This window comes from Canis lupus, chromosome 30 (genome assembly GCF_011100685.1).
Source record: "Canis lupus familiaris isolate Mischka breed German Shepherd chromosome 30, alternate assembly UU_Cfam_GSD_1.0, whole genome shotgun sequence".
NCBI lineage: Eukaryota > Metazoa > Chordata > Mammalia > Carnivora > Canidae > Canis > Canis lupus.
The window spans coordinates 6388998-6406653 of NC_049251.1; the positions used below are offsets into that span (position 1 = coordinate 6388998).

The 17656-nt window shown below is 38.9% G+C and overlaps 1 long non-coding RNA gene across 31 annotated transcripts in view; it reads right to left on the bottom strand.

The window, feature by feature from the left end:
- The window catches only part of LOC102155895, a 648303-nt gene that overhangs the window by 31868 nt on the left and 598779 nt on the right, over positions 1–17656 (bottom strand). For 22 of the 31 annotated variants that reach the window (XR_005381489.1, XR_005381479.1, XR_005381485.1 and 19 more), the window contains one exon: positions 6009–6198. This is a non-coding gene — a long non-coding RNA (uncharacterized LOC102155895). Of the gene's footprint in view, positions 1–1174; positions 5299–6008; positions 6199–17656 lie in introns of those variants that run through there. The other 9 variants (XR_005381486.1, XR_005381484.1, XR_005381476.1 and 6 more) reach the window with 6 other exon arrangements.

Sequence of the window (17656 nt, forward strand, 5' to 3'; positions counted from 1 at the left end):
GGGGGGAGGCACTGGTTTCCAGCCCATTTCAAACAGACAGAGGCATCTCCAAGTGGCTTTCTCAAAGGCCAAGGACATTTTTTCGACATGGACTCTGAGCTTGTTGCCACATAAACAAATAGAAGGATTTTACTTTAGCTTCCCCAATTTTTTGGATTGACAAAAAGTGCTAAGAGAGACAGAAGCCAGTAAGGCAGCCGGGTGCAGCTAGTAGCCCAGAAGAAAGCCGGGAATTGTTGGCTCTGGCTCCATGCTCAGGGTGAGGCTGTGAGCAAGCCTCAGCCGTGAAAATGTCTGGAAAGCCTCTCGGCTGGACATTTCACGGGTAGATCCAAAGGCTGGATGATGATGTAGGAGTGAAGAGAATCTGCCAGAATTCCCTTGCTTCAATGAGTAGTTCTCACCTCTGGCTGCACACAGAAATCACCTGTGAAGCTGTTAAAAGCTGCCAGTGTCTGGGCGCCACCCCACGCCGGGTAAGTCCCAAGGATGGGTGTATCTGCAAAGATAGCCAGGGACTCTTGAATGCATCCGGTTGGAGAACCACAGACAGGATGGTGAAAAGTTAGATTTTTGTTTCAATACCTTGACTGAGTTTCCCTGTTAGTCATGATCTGTGATTCAACAGCACTATCAACCTTTTTTTTTTTTTTTTTTTTAGTTTGAGGATATTATTTTTTTTCCTTTTTGGCAAGTTATTCTTAGAGAATATTAGTAGGCTAGATCTAGCAGGGATAGTAGCAATCGCCGAGCACAAATATGGCAAATAGGCTTAATGTACAGTGACAGAGGTTCTAACAGAGGCTGCCTGAAGGCACCTGAGAAGAATGAGTGCGTGAAGGCTATCTCCTGACCCAACCGATTAAGGTTCTGTGTCACTCTTAATTAATGATGACTGCCATGTGTAAGACAGTAGCACAGTGCATAGAAGGAAATGACTCACAGAGAATATACTTGCCCAACCTCATACCACATGGCTGCTTTCTGTCTTCTTCTCATTTATTTTTTTAATTTATTTTGTTTTGAGAGAGAGAGAAAGAGGGAGAGAGAATGTGCTGTGGGAATGGGGGTGGGTTGAGGCTGAGGGAGTGGGGGAGAGATGCTCATGACTCTGAGATCATGATCTGAGCAGAAATCAAGAATCAGACACTTAACCCACTGAGCTACCCTTCTTTCTCATTTATTAAGCATGAACAACATTCTTGGCATTTAAATGACAAAGTTATGTATACTAAATACATTGAGGTATTTCAACCCAGGCAAAGTATGTAGTCATTTGCTAAATTTGAATCAATGGAAAAAGCTAACAGGGATCATTCATGCCCCAGTTCAAGCTGATGGTTTCCACTTTTCTTTGCCTTTATTTGTCTATGCAAACATGGCCAGTGTATGGAACCAAATTGGCAGCTCCAATTCAGTGGCTTGAAAACTCTTCCACTTTGCCACTTTCACATTTTGAAATCTGGGAAAGACATTTAATATCTCATGGCATTTCGGGGCTGCTGCTTTAGCCTCTCACAGGCCTCTTAGGCCTTATCTCTAGTTGCTTCCTAGTCCTGACACGTGCTTTTTTAGAGAATTAGTAGATAATGTGAGCTTCTATAGAGGAACATTGATCCCCTTCACTAAGTGTGTGTCCCTAAACACAGCCATAGATTTCTGACTCTCTGATGAGGCCATCACCCCACTTCAAGACACATTTTTTGCCCCTTGATTTCTGGCTAGCCTGGGAGGATTACTTCACTGACCCCTTTCAGTTCTGTTTCGAAAATCCACATGGCTCTCCTGTCTTTGGACATGCCTCAGCTTTTTTATCTTCTTTGGCAGATATTTATCCCAAGAAAAGATCTTGGGGTCTGAGGTGCAGCACACAGTAATGAATTACCTGCTAAGATCAGAAAAATTTCCAAACTTAAGCCTCCTGACCAGCTATGAGGAATTTAGGGCAAAGAGCCACTCTCCTCAATTGAGCCCAACAAATATTTTCCCTAAATGTTATATTCAGTTCAGTTGATCATTACTACATATGTGACTCTCTACTTTGCAAGCTTAATAGTTTAGAGTAAGTTCTATTTCTTTAAAAAGCTATGCCAGTATATGCATGTTTATATCTTTTTCAAAATATTTTATTTATTTATTCATGAAAGACATAGAGAGAGAGGCAGAGACACAGGCAGAGAGAGAAGCAGGCTTCATGCAGGGAGCCCAATGTGGGACTTGATCCTCGGACTCCGGGATCACACCCTGAGCCAAAGGCAGATGCTCAACCGCTGAGCCACCCAGGCGTCTCACATGTTTATATCTTTACAGAAAATGGCCTAGAGTATGATGAGCCACACTTCATTTGTAGGAGTTGGGGGCCTTGGAGTGAGCTTTATTTTCCACTTTGTACACATCAGTGTTGTTGGATTTTTTGTTTTTCAGCAATTAAGGACATATTTTCCCACTGGAAAATAAAACCATTAAGTAAGTCTAAGGGAAATAAAACTGTGTTCATAAAATCTTAGAGATGAAGTGACCTCAGAGTTCATTTAATCCTTTGATTCAAAATCTTCCATGAATCTTTGTCAAATTTATTATACAGTTGTGTGTCTGTGTATGTGTGTGTGTGCATATGCACTAGTGTAAGGCTGCCAATCAATCGTCTTTTCTTAGGAAGAAACTTCTTTATTCTGATTTATTTCTCTTTTACATTTGTTTATGAAATAATAGTGAAAATGTGATTTTTTAAATCTTTACTTGGTATAATAAATAATTGGGGGCTCAATGTCAGTTCTTAAAACTTTAGATACTTATGGGTTTATTAACATTAGTCTTGGGCAGCCCGGGTGGCTCAGTGGTTTAGCGTAGCCTTCGGCCCAGGACGTGATCCTGGGGACCGGGAATCGAGTCTTGCGTTGGGCTCTCTGCACGGGGCCTACTTCTCCCTCTACCTGTGTCTCTGCTCTCTCTCTCTCAGTGTCTCTCATGAATAGATAAATAAAATCTTTAAAAAAATTAGTCTTGAAATTCCTCATGTTATCAACTCTTCTATTTTATTGATGATAGAACCAAGGCTCAGGGACTTGTAGAGTATTCATGACAACTGACTTACGGTATTCTGTTCAATACATCACTCCGTCTCTCAATTTAAAAAAACATTCATTCATACAGCACTGGCTTACTAAGCATATAACACTTATTATACTAGGTGTTAGGGATAAGTAGGAATAAATAGAAATATTCTTCTGGAACTTATAGTGTAATGTAAGGGCTAACAGCATTAGTTCACATACCATATATAAATCATTAAAATCCTTTTCCTTTTTGGTAAGTAAATGAGCCTTATACTGTCTTATTGATTATATATCATCATTTCTTTACATGTAGTTCATTACTGTTCTTTACAGTAGACATCTTGCTTTGTCCATAATATTGACACTTTGTCTTGCTCTGGGGCCATGCAAGAATTTCAAATGTTTTTAAAAGTTAGGCACAACAAATGCATGTTCATTGTAAAATATTTAAGCAGTATTTAAATATACAGAAAAATAAATGGGACTCTGCTTTCATTGCTCACAATTCTCTAATGCTGCTCCAGTCTTTGGAGTTGAATAGCTTTGGGGCTGTTCCTCCAGAGTATTTTCTATAGAGTTTAATACACAGATTTCAGGTTACTTCTTTTTGTTATGTAGTTTTTCTTATGTAATTATCTATTTTCTTGCAGAGTGAACTCTATCCCAGTTAGAGGGATCCTATCATTTATGAAAATATGACCATTAACCATCCCTTTATAAGTTTTGTCTAAATACAGACCCCTCTCAATTTAAAAACAAGTTATATTTAAAACATTTCTATTTTATAAACTGACCGGAACTCAGAATGGGTTCTCTCAAAAAATGAGTTTCAAATATGTTTTACACAGTGGATGCTGCAGCACAAGAAAAAAGGTCAATATGGAAAAGAAACATTTAAAGGGTATTTACCATGTATGAAAAACCCTATTAAGAACTTTCCATTATTTCATTTACCCTTTGCAACATTTTTGTTAGGGTGATTAATATTCTGAACTGTACAGATAATGCGATTGATGTTTAAAGTAATGAAGTAACTTGCCCATTGTCATGTAAGTTGTAAATGTCAGTGCTGAGAGTCAGCTGTTTGATCCCTAAGCACATGGACCTTCCAGACTCTGGAAGTTGGTTTAATAGGGGAAAGGTACACACATAGACACATATTCAGCCTCAGGAAGTCATGTGCTTTTTGCTTTCTCCTGTTTTGGTGGTCCTGGAAAGAAAGAGTAGGAGCTGGAAAGCTAGAATCTTTGGTTCCATTATACTTTATTCATACCCCAATTGGTGACTGTCAGACCCATTGATTGACATATTGGCTATTGCTCTCTGTATGTTTTTGGGCTTCGATAGCCAGCCAGTAAACATGCTGCTGAGAATTCTGCTTTTCCCCTCTAGATCTACTCTCTAGCTTCATCCTACTTTGAGCCTTGTGAGACTAACCTCCTTGGACTCCATCAACTAGCTGACTCCCCTTCCTCTGGCTTCTGATTGGGTTTGTCCACTGGGAGGCATCAACAGGTGATCAGAAGGTATGAGGGAAGCAATGTCAGGGCTCTTAGTTCTTGATCTTCCTTCCCATCACTCTTCGCAGTGGCTGCATTCCTATACCAAGAGCCACAGCTTCTGCTAGATGGCCTTCTGTACACCTTCAGCCTTAAGTTCCAGCAAATGTTCATCCTGGGTACCTTCAAGCCAAGGGTGGTAACAACATTCTACTCTTGCTAGCAGTATTTTACCATTTCCTGTTGGTAACAACTTGCCCACACTCTTGTCAATGTCCCTTCTTTAAACTCTCTTTTGTTTTCTCTTTTGAGCATACCATCTGTTTGCTGCTGGAAAACTAGCTGATCCAGTAAATGAAACCAGGATTTGCTACCGAAAACAGATCTCCAAAATGGGATTCTGTGATTAGGTTGCTCGTGTATTTGATGAGAGCACAGATTATCTCCTTGCCAAGGTAGAATGCATAACAAAGTATGTGATAGAATAATAGTCACTCAAATTTCAACAGCTGTTGCATGAGGTGGTGTGCAGGTGAAAGGCAGAGATCATGTGACTGTGGCATGCATTCTTTTGTCAGATGATTTAGATTACATAGATTGTGGCGTAGGCTGGTTACTTAAGAAGCCCAGAGAACATAAACAGAGAAAAGGACAAATTATCAACCTTGGATATTCAAATCAGGGAAGAGGCTGAAAGTCAATAGCCTCTTTGGAAGTATTCAATGAATCTTTTACCTCTGTAGCTGCAAAGCAAATATATATAACTCAGCATAGCTTTTAAAGAATCTCTTATCTAGTTACAGGGCAAAAATGATTGAAGATCATCTGTGGCTAAATATATGTCCTATCTCCATCCATCCTTCCCCTACTACATAGATTTTGAGGGGACTGCAATATCACAAAATAAGAAGTGCATATGCTGAGGCTTCAGATACCTGGGATTGACTCTCAACTATGACAGTAACCCCCAAATGGCACTGAGCAAACTGCTTAATCACTGGGAGAGATAAGTTGCTGTGTCAATAAATGTGCAATGTTACTTGGTCTTGTATGAGACGATAATGCATAAGCAGAAAGGAGTGGATTCCTGAGATATAAGATGAGGTTCTTTTTGGGAGATGTAGAGAAGAAGAACTGTAAACCTCCCAGTTCCCCTAACCCTTCATTATTGGAGGAAGAAGCTCCTACCCCCCACCTTCTCCAGCATCAGAGGCAAACAGCCTTCCCCTCTTATCTTTGCCAAGCCCCAGTAGGAGAATCAGTGCAGACCTCTAGACTTTTGGAGTATAGCTGTGATGCCTTCTGCAGGTAACTATTCTCCCTTTAAACAGCTTCTGCCTTGCCACTAGGCCCAAGTAGTAACTAAATGCCTGACCACACTAGATTTTTATGACTTCGGTAACAAATTATCATAAACTTGGTGACTTAGAAGAACAGAAATTTGTTCTCTCACCGTTCTGGAGGCTAGAAGTTTGAAGTAAGGTGTCGGCAGGGCTATGTTCCCTCTAAAAGTCCCCAGGGAAGAATCTTTCCTTTCCTCTTCCAGCTTCTATTGTTCCAAGAATTCTTGGCTTGTGACTGACTGCATAACTCTGATCTCTCCCTGCATCTTGACACGGCCTTCTCTGGGTCTTCTCTGCTGTCTCGAATAAAAACATTTGTCATTAGATTTGGGCATACCTCAGTAATCCAGGATGATCTCATCTCAAATTCTTCAACTTAATCCTGGATGCAAAAATGCCATTTTCAAATAAGGTCACATTTATAGGTCCTAGAAGATCTATTTTTTTTGGGGGGAGGGGCGGGGGGGAAGGGGGAACCACCATTCAAACCATTATACTGACTATGGAAAATCAAGTGACCATGAGATCTGAGCTGACCCTAAGGAGCTGGGTGTTATCTGACCCACCATCCATAAAACTGGTAATGTGCAAGAGGAATTAACTAGGTGGCAATGCTATATAAGAGACTAGGTTCAACATGGGTAGGTGGCTCACTTTTTCAGCACTCACACCTGGTGTATGTCTTCTTAAATCTCAATCCACATCTATGGCCTTATGTGGAGTTCCTTACAACTATGTGATTAGGTTAAAAAAAAAAAAACAAAAACGAAAAACAAAAACAACTTGGTTTTGACCTTATGATATGTGGTCAAAAGCCAGAAGTACATAACCACTACATTATAGTCCCAGTTAGGGTGTCTCTGAAGGACCAGGGTAAAGGAAAATTATTCTAATTAGATTTTAAGCAGTACACTTGGTTGTTTACTTAAACCACCAGAAGATAGCTTAAGGTCTATATCTGTGTTTGCATGGGGAGTGGCTAAAAATTTAATCAGCTGGCTGAGACCTTTAAAAGAAAATAATAAACAGATTGGTGACATGGGAAATGTGTGAGGACAGCTTCCTCATAATGGGCACATTTTATTCCTTTATGATCTAAATGCCCTCCAGAGAGCATTTCATTGTGGAGGGAGGGTCTCAAAAAGGTAAACAAGGTGAAATCATCCTATGGCCATCAGTCAGAATATTTCTCAGCCAACATGGGACTTATTCAATGGGTCACTTGTCAATATTGCTATGGTGGCAAGAATTGAGGCTCATTAGTGTGATCTCCTTTATGAAGACGATCTCTTTACTGCCATACTTAGTGTCCAACCTGTGAGCATTAGAGACCAAGCCTAAACCCCTGATTATAGCATCATTCCCTAGGGCAACTAACATACTACTTTCTTATTAAGCCCCTTCCATAATGGGAGCCACTTTTCCTCATGGGAATAAATATATTATATATACATTATAAATGGGCATTTTCTTTCTAGTCCCAACTTCTCTGCCAGCCCACCATTCCTAACTTATAGGATGTCTTATTTTTTCCCTATTTTATCCCTTCCAACTCATTGAATGGTAAAGAAAATGTGGAAATGGGTTCACTCTACTAGATTCACTGCCTCATTGTTTTGTTATGGAACAAAATACTGCAGTCTCAGTTACAATTACAGGGAGACAATGAACTGTCAGGTTAGGGAATATTCCTCAAAACAGAGCTCAAAACTATTTTCCTGGCAGCCTGAACTCATAGGTTGGGAATCAAGATGTGAACGTGGAAGAGATCCTGCTCACTCTTTTTTTTTTTAATAATAAATTTATTTTTTATTGGTGTTCAATTTGCCAACATACAGAATAACACCCAGTGCTCATCCCGTCAAGTGCCCACCTCAGTGCCCGTCATCCAGTCACCCCCCACCCACCGCCCTCCTCCGCTTCCACCACCCCTAGTTCGTTTCCCAGAGTTAGGAGTCTTCCATGTTCTGTCTCCCTTTCTGATATTTCCCACTTATTTTTTCTCCTTTCCCCTTTATTCCCTTTCATTATTATTTATATTCCCCAAATGAATGAGACCATATAATGTTTGTCCTTCTCCGATTGACTTACTTCACTCAGCATAATACCCTCCAGTTCCATCCACGTCGAAGCAAATGGCGGGTATTTGTCATTTCTAATGGCTGAGTAATATTCCATTGTATACATAAACCACATCTTCTTTATCCATTCATCTTTCGATGGACACCGAGGCTCCTTCCACAGTTTGGCTATTGTGGACATTGCTGCTAGAAACATCGGGGTGCAGGTGTCCCGGCATTTCATTGCATCTGTACCTTTGGGGTAAATCCCCAACAGTGCAATTGCTGGGTCGTAGGGCAGGTCTATTTTTAACTCTTTGAGGAACCTCCACACAGTTTTCCAGAGTGGCTGCACCATTTCGCATTCCCACCAACAGTGTAAGAGGGTTCCCTTTTCTCTGCATCCTCTCCAACATTTGTGGTTTCCTGCCTTCTTAATTTTCCCCATTCTCACTGGTGTGAGGTGGTATCTCATTGTGGTTTTGATTTGTATTTCCCTGATGGCAAGTGATGCAGAGCATTTTCTCATGTGCATGTTGGCCATGTCTATGTCTTCCTCTGTGAGATTTCTCTTCATGTCTTTTGCCCATTTCATGATTGGATTGTTTGTTTCTTTGGTGTTGAGTTTAAGAAGTTCTTTATAGATCTTGGAAACTAGCCCTTTATCTGATAGGTCATTTGCAAATACCTTCTCCCATTCTGTAGGTTGTCTTTTAGTTTTGTTGACTGTATCCTTTGCTGTGCAAAAGCTTCTTATCTTGATGAAGTCCCAATAGTTCATTTTTGCTTTTGTTTCTTTTGCCTTCGTGGATGTCTCTTGCAAGAAGTTACTCTGGCCGAGTTCAAAAAGGGTGTTGCCTGTGTTCTCCTCTAGGATTTTGATGGGATCTTGTCTCACATTTAGATCTTTCATCCATTTTGAGTTTCTCTTTGTGTATGGTGCAAGAGAGTGGTCTAGTTTCATTCTTCTGCATGTGGATGTCCAATTTTCCCAGCACCATTTATTGAAGAGACGGTCTTTCTTCCAGTGGATAGTCTTTCCTGCTTTGTCGAATATTAGTTCACCATAAAGTTCAGGGTCCACTTCTGGATTCTCTATTCTGTTCCATTATCCTTCTCACTCTTAACCTAATAATTCACTTAAAGAATTTGTGCTTCCTTTCTCTACAAATGTGGCTTTGGAGGTTCTAGTGCTTAAGGGAAGAATTCCTCCAAGTGGGGACAGTCATGGTTCCACTAAACTGACAATTGGGACTGACTGGTTTCTCAATCTGCTCAACCAACAGGCAAATGTGGGATCACATTACTGGTGATCAAACTCGCTTATGTAAGAAATGTGGCTTGTCGATACCCCATGGAAGGAACAAGGGCTATGCATGGAGCCCAGAGAATTTACTAGATCTCCTCTTAATATTTCTCTATCACACTGGTCTATGAAAAACTGCAGCAACCCAATAAGCACAAGACAACAATAGGTTTTGGGTTTTGTATAAAGTTTGAGTCACCATTAGTCTAGTCAAGGAGCTCACAGAGGGTAAAGGGAAGCAGGGAATGTTAGAAGAAACTATGGTTAGTTCTTAATGGTTATTAACTCAGGCCTGTGACCAGGTACAAAAGTAAGGACTCTAGGAGCTATAATTTGTGTCGTTCCCCCACTTGCATCTTTTTTTCCTTATGTTAATGTTCTATGGAGAACACTGGTGTGCTTGCATTTTAGATCTCATGTGAAAGCATAAGTGAATTCATAGTGCTTAATGATGATATACCCGCTGACTGGAACTAAATAATTCCTATGTGTTTTTCTACCAGGCAAAGGGAAAAAAATAGATGCTAAGGACAAAAATGCCTCTGTCTCTCTAGATCTGTTTTCCATTCTTCTCTATCCAGCTCTATGCATGTAGAGGTAGATATCCATGAACTGCTTTAACTAGGTACCCCTGCATGGTTTTTAAAAAATTTTATTTTAGATATAAGCTGAAAGAAGCTAGATCTAAAAACAGCTTCTTTTACTTGGGCTATGGTCCTTTCCATAACAACCACTATAGGAGGGAAGATGGGTTTTTTTCTCTTTTAGGTTGGGAAATTTTGGTCCCTACCTCATCTACCTGAATTTGAAAATGGGTACATTTTTTCACTCTCTTAGTATTATAGGGAATAAAACACATTTACTATACCATTCTAGTGGTAATAAAGACAACAGTCCATTAGCAAGCTATAAGTTTGCTCAATTCAACAAATATTTCCTGAGTACTTTGCTCTAGGCTCTGAAAATATGGAAAGTGGACAAAACAGATTTTGCCATAAAGGAACTTATAGTTTCATTAAATGAGTCCTTGCCCTCTTCCCTATGGTACTGTGAGAACTGTGGTAGAAACTCAACAAATAATTATTAAATGAATAAGGATGAGGGTTAAACAAGATAAGTAATAAGTGAAGTACAGTTTTACAGCATTTCCCTATAGTTAGCTCTATGAGTTTTAATCTCAAGCACAACTTGGTTTTCGCAGCACTGGCTTGTCCCTTCCTCAAACTATCTTGCACTTAGAAACTTGTGAAAACTCAGTGAGGTTTTGCTAGATTCCTCTTAGTTTTAGGTCAAATTTCTGGGAGTATCATAATATAAGTCTAACTATTACTACCTAAAGCCTCTTTGGGAAAAATTCCACATCCCTTGCTCTGCTGCTCTAGATCTTCTGCTGGGGAAAGTTCTGTTGAAATGACCGGGCTCTTTAGCTTTCTGCATCTGAGCAATTTCTCAACTCCCTTTGGCCTCTGTACAACAGGACACCTTTGCTCTGAGGCTTTCTTCTAGATTCACTTTATTTTTTCCTTTGGCCAGGTCTTCTTCTTTTTAATCTCAGTTCTTTTCCTCTGCTTCCAGGATTGTTGACCTGATGTCTGTCAATCCACTCTGGCCCAACAAGCTACCATCATTCTACTCAGAGTCATGCTGACGAATAGAGAGGTGATGTGTCAAGAGACCCATTTGGTGAAATGGAAATTGGAAGAAACCTAAAGCAACAGAGTAGGGAATGGAAAGCTTGTCCCTGGTAGGTCTATGCAATGGCATTTCCTCCTCATACTGTTTTTTTTTTTTTTTCTTCAATGCAAGGCCAAATTTTAAAATGTGCGTGCTGATACGGACAGTTGTGCCTTCTCATTGTTCAGTGGCTGGTGAATGGTAAGTTTTTCAGCTTTTTGTAGTTCTGTGTGAAAACTCACTGTGATGTGGGGTGGGAGGGGAAGGACCCATGGGGATAAATCTTGCTCACCATAGAGCTGAAATCAAAGGAACGTTTCAGGCTATGAAAAATGGCTTCCCGTTCTCTGGCTCCACACTGTGAGCACTCATGCCTTGGAAAAGGTAATCTGGAAAAAGTGAGGTGTGGGGAGGATGGGGATTTTCACATTGCAGTAGAGGATATCCATAGCTTCTTTTCAGGTTTAATTGCACGTGGGTGGTGTACAATTATAAGTACTCATAAATTGTCTACCCCAATATTGAATTCAGCCCCCTCCATATGTGTCAGCATGAGCTGAGCCAAAGCCAGTAGACTGGGCCAAAATACACTAGAACTGTAGCCAACCTGATGATAGAGGGTTTGAAAAGTCAGTTAGAGAGACCTGTGGACCCAGTTATTGAAGTAATAGATTTCTGGTCTTGAGCCTCTATATAGATGCTGTTTTCCCCTTTTTGGGGTTAGAATATGAAATGAGAATGTATTGCTGGAGAAACTGACTTTTTTCTCTCATTGAAAAAGTAGCACTTAGTGACTTACAAAAGTATATGGAAATTTTAGGTAAAACCCATCATATGGCATTTCACAACATGTTTCCTTGTCTATTATAAGATACAATGCTCTGTTTTTTTCTTTTCTTTGAAGAGTGAAAACTTTACTAGAAACAGTATTATTAATTTCCAGTAGATTTTTTAAAAGGTTTTCAACCTCTACTAGATAGCAATGAGAAGAAAAAAAAAAAAAAAGTACTCTGAGTCTCCAAAAGGGAAATAGTAAAGTGTTATGCAAATATTTCTCACCACTGCCTACTGGTTCCTTTTTTACAGGTAGCTATTTTGACTAACTGATTGATTGATTAGTGTTCAGTAGAGAAACTCTGTTGTGTGTTTTGTCTATTAAGTGAGGCATTTTTGAGGTTGGGAAGGGTGAATGGAATTAAGGAATAATTGCCATTTGAAGGTCGGGCAAATAAAATTGAAATAGCTTGGAATGATATACCATACTTATAGACTGGAAGAATATTGTTCAAATGTCCATTATTATCCAGAGCAATCTACAGATTCAGTGTGATTCCTATCAAAATACCAATAACATTGTTCATAGAACTAGAACAAACAATCCTAAAATTTGTGTGGAACTACAGAAGATTCCAAGTAATCAAAGCAATCTTGAAAAAGAAGAAAAAAACTGGAAGTATCACAATCCCAGATTTCAAGATATATACCAGAAAGCTGTAATAATCAGATCAGTATGAGATCGGTGCACAAACACATAGATCAATGGAACAGAATAGAGAGCCCAGAAATAAACCCACACTTACATGGTCAGTTAATCTACAACAAAGGAGGCAAGAATAGACAATAAGGTAAGAATAGTCTCTTCAATAATTGGCATTGGGAAAATTGGACAGCTATGTGCTAAAGAATGAAACCGGACCATACACAAAAATAAACCCAGAATGGATTAAAGACAAAATATAAGCCTGAAACAAAAAAATTCCTAAAAAATATAGGCAGTAAACTCTTGAAATCTGGTCTTTAAGGTATTTTGTTTTTGATCTGTTTCCTTAGGCAAGGGCAACAAAAGCAAAAATAAACAATTGGGACTAGATCAAACTAAAAAGCTTTTGTACAGCAAGGGAAACCATCAACCAAATGAAAAAGCAACCCACGAATGTGAGAAGATATCTGTACATGATAAATCCATTAAGGGCTTAATATCCAAAATATAAAGAACTCCTACAACTCAATACCAAAAAATCAAACAATCCAATGAAAAAATGGGGAGAGGATCTGAATGAGACATTTTTCCAAAGAAGACATAAAGGTAGTCGGCAGACACATGAAAAGATGTTTAATGTCACTCATCATCAGGGAAATACCAATTAGAACCACAAAGTGATACCACCTCACACCTGTAAGAATGGCTAGTAACAAGAAGACAAGAGATAACAAGTGCTGGTGAGGAATAGAAAAGAGGGAACCTTCATGCCCTGCTGATGGGAATGTAATTTGGTGCAGCCACTAAAGAAAACAGAAGTTCCTTTAAAAAGTAAGTAAAATTACCATATGATCAAGAAATTCTACTTCTTAGTATATATCTGAAGAGAATGAAAACATTAATTTAAAAAGATAATGCACCCCTCATGTTCCTTGAAGCATTATTTAAAATAGTCAAGGTATAGAAGAAATTTAAGTGTCCATCAATAGATGAATGGATAAAGAAGATGTGGGGCATATTTGTGTATCACATGTATGTATATATGTATACATATATGTATGTATATCTCATGTGTGTAAATGGATATATACCTACACACATACGTATTTGGTTATAAAGAAGAAAGAAATCTTTGCATCTGCAACAACATGGATGGACCTAGAGGGTATTATGCTAAGTGAAATGAGTCAGAGACAAATGCCATATAATTTCACTTATACGTGGAATCTGGAAAGCAAATGAACTACTACTACTACAAAAAAAATGACAAAACAGAAATACACTGCTAAAAACAGAGTAAATTGGTGGTTGCCGTCAGGAAGGGGTTGGGGGGATGGGTGAAATTGGTGATGGGGATTAAGAGGCACAAATGTCTAGCTATAAATTATTTAAGTCATGGGGATACAAAGTATAACATGGCAAATATAATCAATATTGTGTTAAATTTGTATGATGATAGATGGTAACTAGATGGTGACCAGTCTGCAATGCATACAAATTTTGAAGCACTATGTTGTACACATGAAATTAATAACATATTGTTTATCAGTGATACTTCAATCAAAAAAAATAAAACAAAGGTCACCTATTCTAGGATTTCATATACATGACATTCTGGAAAAAGTGAAACTATCAAGACAGAGAACAGATCAGTAGTAGCCCACATGGAGGTAGGGCGGAGGTGTGGCCACACAGAGTAGCACAAGGGAATTTTGGAAGGTGGTGAAACCAATTTTTCCTAGTGGTAGTTATGCAAATCTATGCATATGTTAAAAAGCATAGAATTGTACAAAAAATGTTTTACTGTAGACAGATTTAAAAACTAAACTAAAAAGATATCTGAAGCAAAAAATTGCAAATTATTATTGTCTTACAATTTTTTAGTAGATATATAAGTCGGTTATACTGTTTTCTCTATCTTAAATATGTCCTCAGTAAATACTTAAAAAATTAAAAATTAATATTAACATATAAAGAACTAAATTGTATTTAGTATAAATTGTATAAATTGTATTTATAGCCATTTTGGTGCCAAGAGATCGCTTGAGTTGTAGCATCAAACCTTCAATGTATGGATAAACATTTCTGATTGCTACTAAATGTCATTTTGACCCCAAACTACCATTTTTTTCTTCATGCTGAATTACTTTACTCAGTAGACAGTAAAAAACTCATATTGGGCATTTGTAATTAAAAGATAGGTTTATAGAATAAAACTTTAGTGTCTTAAGTTATTTAATAAATTGATATTTGATCTGACACTATGGGCTACATCAATTACCATAGATCAAAGGGAAAAGACAAGTGGATATAACTTGTAAATGATGTATTACAAACAAATGAAGACCTGACAACTTCCCAGGGTGCTGTACAAAGGTTTTTGGAAGTTAAAATAGAGGAAAGTAGTGGGAAAATTATGTCATTATAAAACACATAGTAACAAAGTACAGACATGCCAAATTCAATGTGCCTGAATTTACTTTGAAATTAAATTTGGTTGTATAAGTATGAAAGATTTATAATAATATAAGTTTGTTCCTAGTTTTATAATAGTACATACCTATTCTAGTAACATTGTCCTAAATACAATTTATGTCAATACTAGGGATTCAAGAGAATTCTTATCCTTTTATTTTTTTTTAAGATTTTATTTATTTATTCATTTGAAACACAGAGAGAGAGGCAGAGACACAGGCAGATAGAAGCAGGCTCTATGCAGGGAGCCTGACGTGGGACTCGATCCCGGGTCTCCAGGATCACACCATGGGCCGAAGGTAGGCACTAAACCGCTGAGCCACCTGGGCTGCCCAATTCTTACCTTCTTTTAATATCCCAGAACCACTGCCCTAAAGCAGTGGAATCACTTTCACTTGAATAAAAGTGCTTCATGCTTGAGAAATTCAAGTTAATTTTTATTTTTTTGTCTCCGAAGTATTATAAGCACATTTTTGGCCTGTGCCAAGGAGGCAGCCCACCCTGGACTGCCTACTGATGCAGTGACAATTCGCATGGAGTCCTTGTTAGACCAGAGCTCCTGCAGAGCAACGGGCAGCCTGGCTCTACCAGATCCCAGAACGTCTACTGACACCATTAATATCTAATCTAGATCGAGACATCCGACTCTGTGTCATCTTTGTTAGCCTCTTCTGAAAAAAATCAATCTGCTTCCCCCCAAACCTGTAAGATGATGGTTTGATGTTGTTCTTCCCCACACTCCTACACTGGATTTTTTTTTTTAAGATTTTATTTTATTCATGAGAGACACACAGAGAGAGAGAGGCAGAGACATAGGTAGAGGGAGAAGCAGGATCCATGCAGACAGCCCAATGTGGGACTTGATCCCAGAATTCCAGGATCACGCCCTGGGCTGAAGGCAGATGCTCAACCCTGAGCCACCCAGGCGTCCTACTCCATGTTGGGTTTTACTCACATTCATTCAGGAAATATTTACCGAGCACTTACTATGTATGTTCTAGGCACAGTCTAATGGGAAAACCTCTATTTTCTCCCTTTTCCTCCCTCTGTCAGGGATTTAACACCTGGTAACTCCTTAGTACCTGTTAATGCTTCTGGTTGTAGAACTCAGCTTCCCCATCCCATGGACAACAGTGATGCTGCTCTCTTGCCTGGCCATACCCTGTCTCCTGGTCCCAGTAGAGATGCTCTTGGAAGGACCATCTCACTAACAAGACTACATGTCTTGATTCTCAAAGAGAAGGGTCTTCATCTCAGTTCTTTTAAATGACTCATGCTTCAACTATTTTATTGTTTTCTAAGATAACTTATTAAAAAAACTTATGATAATTTTCTTCAGAACTTAGTAACATTTTAAGTGACACCAAATAATTTCAGATCTAAAGGAGTACTCACTCTAGACCCATATGTGAACCCTTGAATTGAATGCAGACAGGGCCATTGGTGGACTTTAGCTACCTGCCAATTTCATCATTGCCCAGAGGACCAACCAGCTCCTCCAAAAAGTCCAGTTATTTCCTTACAAGAGTCTCTTTAGATACTTGTCACTCAGTATATTTGCATAACAGGGTATCACACGATAAATATTACACCGGGCATAAAGAAAAAAAACTGAGCTATAACCAAGCTAGTCAACATTTTAAAATTGAAGTATAGTTGACATACAATATACACTATACCTTATTTTACTGTGCTTTGCTTTATTGTTTCACAGATACTTGCATTTTTTTTTTTAGAGACTGAAAGTTTGCAGCAACACTGTGTTGAGCCAGTCTATCAGCACTCTTTTTCCAATAGCATTCAGTAACCTTGTGTCTCTGTCACATTTTGGTAATTCTTGGAAGAGTCCAGTTTTTTAAAATCATTATTATATTTATTTTGGCAATCTGTGATCAGTGATCTTTGATGTCACTATTGTAATTATTTTGGGTGCCACGAACTGCACCCATAAAAAATGAGGAACTTAATTGAGACACATTGTGTGTTTTGACTGCACTGCTGACTGGCTGTTCCTCTTCTTGGGCCTCTCTAGTCCCTGAGACAAAGCAATATTAAAAATAGGTCAGTTAAGTAACCTGCAACAGCCTCTACATGTTCAAGTGAAAGGAGGAGTCACATGTCTCTCATTTTAAAGTCAAAAGCTACAAATGATTAAGGTTAGTGAGGAAGGCATGTTGAAAGCCAAGATAGGTTGAAAGCTAGGGCTCTTGCATCAAGTAGCCAAGTCATGAATGCAAAGGAAAAGTTTTTAAAGACGAAAAGTGCTCCTACATCGAACACACAGATGACAGGAAAGTGAAACAATTGTACTGCTGATATAGAGAAAATTTGACTGGTCTGGACAAAGGATCATACCAGCCACAATAATTCCCCAAGTCAAAGCCTAACCCGGGGGGGCAAGGTCCTAATTCTCTTCTGTTTCATGAAGGTGAGAGGTAAGGAAACTGCAGAAGAAAAGTGTGAAGCTAGCAGAAGTTAGTTCATGTGGCTTAAGGTAAGAAGTTGTCTTCATAATATAAAGTGCAAGGTGAAACAGCAAGTGCTGATGTAGAAGCTGCAGCAAGTTATCCAGAAGAGCTAGCTAAGATCACTAATGATGGTGGGTCAACTCAACAAGTCTTTCATTGTGATTGAAACAACCTTCTATTTGAAGAAGATGCCATCTAGGACTCTCATAGCTAGAGAGGAGATGCCAATGCCTGGCTTCAAAGGACAGATTGACCCTCTTGTTAGGGGCTAATGCAGTTGGTACTTTAGGTTGAA